The following is a 7,143-nucleotide window of genomic DNA, read 5'->3' on the forward strand; positions in this document are numbered from 1 at the left end:
ATCTAGACTTGGACTTTGGTGATGATCCCAAGCACTCTATGTCTTCATCGGAAGCCTGAAACATGTGTGAGCCTTCGCTCTCCTCCGGGCTCTTGGCTAGGCCGGCCCTCAGACCACCAGTCTTGTTCTCTGTCAGAGTTTCCTCATTTGGAAAATGCTTGTTGGATTGGACTGGAGAGCTTCTCAGGGCCTGGTCCAACCTCCCTGGCCTCAGGAGGGAGTGAGAAAGAGTTTGGTATCCTGGAACTGAGGATGCTGAGTTTAGAGTCAGAGGACCTGGTTTCAAATCCTAACCTTGCCACGTAGTACCTGTATGACCTGTCTGACCCAGGGCGATCATTTCATCATCCTGGTGTTCTTTTTCCTCACCTGGGCAAGAAGGGGATCAGACAAGACGATCTACAAGGTCCTCTCCAGTTCTGTGATCCTGGGGAGCCCCCTGAGCCTCAGTTTCCTCTTCTGTCAAATGGGAATGTTAGATTAGGTGGTCTCCAAGATCCCTTCCAGCTGGAGCTCCCTGTCTCTAAGGGTCATGGTGCTGGACAGATGGGAAGCAAAGAGCTTCTGAGGCAGGTGATAGAGTGAGGAGGCATCTGGGCCCGAATCCCGGTAAAGATCTTTGCAAACTTCCATCATCGTATAAATGTCGACTGACTCGGCTCCCCTGTACTCTGCTGAAGCCGCCCTCCTGTGATGGTGGGCGGCAGTTGTACTGTACGAGTAAGCACAGGGATATGGAAAAACTGCGAGATGGGATTCGAGGGAAGGACCAGTTCCCTGGCGAGTGGGAGGGAGGAACTAGGGCATGAGTCATCCACAGAGTGGGCAGAGCTGGCAGCAGAGGGGGACCAGGGCTGAAACGCTGCCTGTGCCCAGAGGGACGGCCACCCAGGACTCGGCCCCAGACTTGGGAGCTGCCAGGAAACGCAGCCTGTAAATGATGGGGGGTCCTGGGCTAAGCCTCCCCGGAGGAGAAGGATCTGGGTCTTGGTTTCGGCAGGATCCTGGACTGACTGCCTGAACACAGAGATGGGCCCTCTGGAAGAAGAAGACATCTCAGTGGGGCTGAGGCAGGGGAGACCGAAGGCAGTGTCTGCCTGGTAATCTTTTTCTTTTCCGATTGTAGGCTTCGGTCCTCTGATCTAATCTAAGTCCATCTTATAGATGATGCCCAGTGAGTTGGTCACCCAGCAAAGCTGAGGTTCTAGGCCGGGCCTATGGACCCCAAACCTGTCACTCTTACCAAGGCACTGTCTCAACTCAATCTGACGAATATTTATTTATTTTTAATCTTATTTCAGCTTCATATCATCCCCGAATAGATCCCTCCTTCTCTTCCTCCCAGTGAGCCATCCCCAGGGACAAAGAATAAAAAGAAAGAACAAAGTAAAACCAACCAACTCATCCACTGTCTGACGGTATAGGCAATATCCCACCCACAGGCCCCTGCCACTGCCAAAGGAGGAAGGAGGTGCGTATTCTCAACCTCTCCTCTGGGTTCAAGCTCTAGCATTACGATCAATGAATATTTATAAAATTGTGATTCTTGTGGGAATCTTATTCTGATTCACACTCATGCTCTCCCCCCTCATACAGTGTGGACAGGGCAGTTTCACTTCTAATTTTGTATTCCCAGGACTTAGGACGGTGCCTGGCATTGAGCAGAGCTCAAGAAATCTTTCTGATTGATGACATTGATGGGGGGCTTTCGAAGGATGGAATGCAGACCTACAGAGTCTTTGTTGTTGTTGTTTTTTTTTTTTTTTGCTAGCACATCAAAGCATATTTTCTTAAATAAAATAAATTGACAGTATGTACATTATAGTGAACTATGACTTGTGGGGTGGTAACCCGGATGTACTACAGATGCTTGAAATAATGTCAACAATTTTATTTTTGTCTTGGTTTATGATGTTGACCCCAGATTTTGCAGCTGATGCTATAGTGATAAGTTTTTTTGCCCAACAACTTGACATTTTTTATAGGGTCATAAATTTAGAGTTTGAAGGAAACTCAGAAGCCATCACTTTCCTTTTTAGCTGAAGGAAAACTGAGACCGGTAGAGGTGAAGTGACTTGTCTAGGGTCAAACAGTAAGGAAGTATCTGAGGCAAGATTCAAATTCTGATATTTTTGAGCCCAAGTCCCACACTATGCCACTTAGCTTTCTCTTAAGAAGGAAAATAAATACTCACTTTAAAGCCTTTGACATTTTGGGCTTCCACTTATCTTTCTAGTCTGATTTTGTGTATTCCCTTTCAGGTACTCTGTAGTCCAGTCCAACTTGTCTGCTGATTATTCCCCAAATTTGACATGACATTTCTTACCTTGGGTCAGGCAGGTCTGGAACGAAGTCCTTCTTTAGTTTCATCTCTTAGAATCCTTATCTTCCTTCAAGACTCAGCCACTAGTGCTCAAGTGGTCCCTTTTTATAGGAAGTTGTTCTTAGGTTCTCTCTCTCTCTTCCTCTCTCTCTCCCTCCCTCTCCCTCTTCCTTCTTCCCCTCCCTCTCTCCCTCTGTGTCTCCCCCTCTCTTTTCCTCTTTCTCTCCTTCTCTCCTTCCCTCCCCCTCTTTTTCATCCCTCTCCCTCTCTTCCCCACCTCTGTTTGTCTCTCTCTCACTCTTTCTCTCTCTGTCTCTCTCTCACCAAATTATCTTTTAGTCTGTTCTTTAATGTCTATATTGTTTCCCTTAAATAGAATGTAATCACCTTGAGGGCAAATATTGCTTCTTCTTTGTCTTCATAGTTGATCTTTGAATAAAGAAGAAACTAAAAAAATATATTTTGGGGTTGAATATGCATCATTCAAAGCACTATGCCATTTCTTAAATGTTGTTCAGTCCCATCCAACTCAACAAGCATATATTAAGTGCCTAGAACACAATAGGCCAAATATACAAATACAAAAGCCAAACAGTTTCTCCCCCCCATGGAGGTTATATTCTTTTTTTTTTTTAATTTTAAACCCTTAACTTCTATGTATTGATTTTATAGGTGGAAGATTGGTAAGGGTAGGCAATGGGGGTCAAGTGACTTGCCCAGGGTCACACAGCTGGGAAGTGTCTGAGGCCGGATTTGAACCTAGGACCTCCTGTCTCTAGGCCTGGCTCTCAATCCACTGAGCTACCCAGCTTCCCTGGAGGTTGTATTCTACAAAATACAAGTCAAATAAATTTAAAGTAATAAATTTCCTCTCTTATTCAATCCTGGACCCAACCCATTATCTATCTAACCACTGTCTACTTTATACACTGATGAATTAATTTAAGAATTTTTTCATTCATCTTCATGTCATTGTCCTAGTAACATATATTTTGAAAAATCTGACAATCTTGGACTTATGCATATATATCTATATGTATATATATCTATATCTATGTATCTACATATCTCTATATATCTATATATCCATATATCTATCTATATCTATGTATCTATATATCTATATATCCATATATCTATCTATACCTATATCTATATATCTATGTATCTATATATCTATCTATATCTACATATCCATATATCTATCTATATCTATCTATATCAATATGTCTTTCTATGTATCTATATATCCATATATCTATATCTATCTATATCTGTCTATCTATATATCTTTATATTTATATATATCTTCAGGGTTTCTTTTTGGGAACACCAGAATATTTGTGTCTATCGTTCAGCCATTTTCATTCATGTCTGACTCTTTGTGACTCTATTTGGGGTTTTCTTGGCAAAGATACTGGAGTAGTTTGCCATTTCCTTCTTCAGCTCATTTTACAGATGAGGAAACTGAGGCCAAAAGGATTAAGTGACTTGCCCAGGGTCATGCAACTAGTAAGTGTGTGAGGCTAGATTTGAACTCAGGAAGATGAGTCTTCCTGACTCCAGCACTCTAGCCACTGTGCCACCTCGTTGCCTTTGAACTCATGCATTGGTCTCTACAAGTGGGAGTCAAAAGGGGCCTTGGATTTCATGTGAACAAGCAGGCCAATATAGATGACCACATGTAACAAATATATTTATATGCACATACATAAGACAGATATTTACATACATATATAGACATCTGATCTGTCAATCTATTAATTGTCAGAGACAGGACAGATTTTCCTTTATTTACCCCCATGAAAAGAAAGGGAAAAAAAAGGCAAGAGGGTTCCCAGAAGATCCTGAATAATGAAGGCAATGCTCCTTCCTTCTCCAGCGACTCCTATCTGCCCAGTTATTTAGACTTTCCTGAAAAGGAAATGTCCTTGAGGTCCAAAGAGAGACCTGTTGACACTCTGGTAAGCGCTTCATTCATCTAGGGACCAATACGGCCCTCTGACTTAAAGGGTGGCACTAGTAGTAGATGTCCCCAAAGGGAACTTTCCTCTTCGGGTTTCTAGTCAGCCTCTTTTCCAGCTGCACCTGTAGAGTCCACATAATTCCCATTAGCAACAAATGGCAAAATATAACAGGGATCCTTAAACAGGGGTCTGTGATCGTGTAAAAATGGTTTATAAAAAATGATTGTACAATATTGAGCATAGTGCCTGGTACAAAGCAGGAGCTGAATAAATGCTCATTTCCTCCATTCTTTAATCTTTATCTAAAAGATTGGAGTATAGATACTATATTTCAATAGAATTTGTTTCTGTTGTAATTCTGTGTATTGTAGTTTATGCATTTAAAAACATTTGGAGGAGTCTCTAGGCTTCATCAGGCTGACTGTCAAAGGGATCCATGACCCAAAGATTGAAAAGAATCCCTTTTATGTAATACTTCTGACATCTATCCTCTCGGTTCAACAATGTAATGAAAATTTTAATAAGAGATCACTATGTATAAGGCATTATCATGGTGCAAAGAAAACTGGTTTGGGGATTAGAGTTTGGGTTCAAATCCCACCTCTGATGCTTACAACTAGTATAACCTTAGACAAGTTGCTTAATTTCCATGAGTCTGCCTCAGTTTCCTTGACTATAAAATGCTGGGGTTGGATTAGATGGACTTTGGGGTTGCCTTCAATTCAAGATCCAGGATTCTTACGATCCTTTGGAGTCCATTCTTCTGGGGAGGGGGGAGAACTTGCATAAATAAAGAGAATAGGGACCATCTGAGTATTTTTAGTGGTTTTCACATAATAAATGCTTCATTCATTTATCCAATAGACATTTATTTATTTTTAGAGCAGTTACTTTTTGTTTTACTAACAAGTCTAAGACAGAAGGGCAAAAGCTAGGCAAATAGGATTAGATGACTTGTGCAGGGTCTGAGAGCAGATTTGAACCCAGGTCTTTTTGACTCCAGGCCTTGCCCTCTATCCTCAGTGCTACCTAGCTGCCCCCCCACCATAGGCATTTACTAAGATTCTACAATATACACTGTGCTGGGTGTCAGAGATTCAAAGAGAAAAATGAAATAGCCTCTGCCCCCAAGAGCTTACGTTCTAGTGGAAGAAAACAGTAAGAACACAGATCAATGAAGAATGGTTGGAGGTAAAGGGATGAACGGCTGCCATGGGGGTGGGGGGTGGGGTGCGGAATGAGGATTCGGACAGGCTTTGTGTAGAACCAAGCATTTGAACTGAGATTTGAAGGAATTTTGGGAGCCAGAATTGGGATTCCGGATTCTGGAGCCAGAGTTGAAGAGAGAGTGTGTTCCAGTCATGGGGAATAATATGCTGTAACCACCCGGAAACCCAGAGGGAGGACATCTTGAACAGGGAACAGCAAGTTGACGAGGTTGGGATGGAGAGTGTGTGAAGAAGGGAACTTGGAAGGGTAGGTTGGAGCCATATTGTGAATCGCTTTAAATGCCTTCTCAAATAGAGGAGTTTATGTTGGATCTAATGGGCACCCAGGAGCCAGATGTCAGGGCAGACCTCTGCTTGAGTTTCTGCTATGGGCTTAGCATGGAAGTCAATGAAAAAATGAAAAAGAAAAGAAATCAAGTTGCATGGGTCTCAATAATCTATAGGTCAGCACTACATATTATATTTGGGGTCAAAACTGGGAATGAATCTCCCCTCTGGCTCTAGCTACCTTTGTGAGTCCCAATCTGGGACTCAGTTTCTTCATCTTGCAAATGAAAGGGATGGACTAGATGATTTCTACTATCAATCAATTGAAGACTTCCAGATCATGCTCTTTAAATGTAGGGGTCTACCAAGGTGCTCTCTTGGGCTTCTTCTCTTCTCTCTGACTACCATCTCACTTGGTGGTTTTATCAGCTCCCATGGATTCAGTGATGGAGCACCACTTTGAGGACGATTGACAATTCAAGCCCTAGTTTCTTTCCAGGGCTCTGGGCCCTTATTGCGCCAGCTTCTCAAGCTGATGAACTATAGTTTTCTCAAGCCCTAATGTCTAAAATAGAACTTGTTCTCTTTTCTTCTACCCTCTCTTCTTCCCAACTTTCTTATTAGCATCAAGGGTACCACCTTCCTCCTACTCACCCAGGTTTGCTAGCTAGGTGTCATCCTCGACTTCTCACATTGGCTCACTCTACATATACAATTTCTTCGGGTCAAATATTGTCCTTTTCTACTTATATAACATCCCTTGTCAGTATATACATGTCTCCTCTCCAGTCACATGTAATTGGGAAATATTTCATGAAATATATATTTTTTAAAAATAAGAATGAGTTCCATTCACACTGGTGCAGACCTTCATTCTTTTTTTATTGCCACACAACATCTGACTTAACATCTTCCTGCTTTAATTCTCTCCCCACTCTCATCCATCTTCCATTCAGCTGCCAAATTGATTTTTCTAAAGCATAGATGTGATTATGTCACACAATCTATACCCCCTACTCGGTAAACTCCAACTGGCTCTCTCTGACATCTAGAATCATATATAAAACACTGGGTTCAGCATTTGAAGCCCATCATAGCATGGACTCCTATTTTTCCAGCCTTTTCGCATATGCTATTAGTAATGGTCACCTTGGCCTAGTCACTGTTCCTTTTGAATCATGCTGTCTCTTAACTCTGTGCCTCCCTCCTTTCCTCCCTCCCTCCCCTCTTTCCTTCCTTCCTCTTTCTTTCTTTTTTTTTTCTTTTTACCTTTCTCTCTTTCTCTCTCTTTTTCTTTCTTTCCCTTCCTTCCTTCCTTCCTTCCTTCCTTCCTTCCTTCCTTCCTTCCTTCCTTCCT

The sequence above is a fragment of the Gracilinanus agilis genome, chromosome 4 (genome assembly GCF_016433145.1).
Source record: "Gracilinanus agilis isolate LMUSP501 chromosome 4, AgileGrace, whole genome shotgun sequence".
Taxonomy (NCBI): Eukaryota; Metazoa; Chordata; class Mammalia; order Didelphimorphia; family Didelphidae; genus Gracilinanus; species Gracilinanus agilis.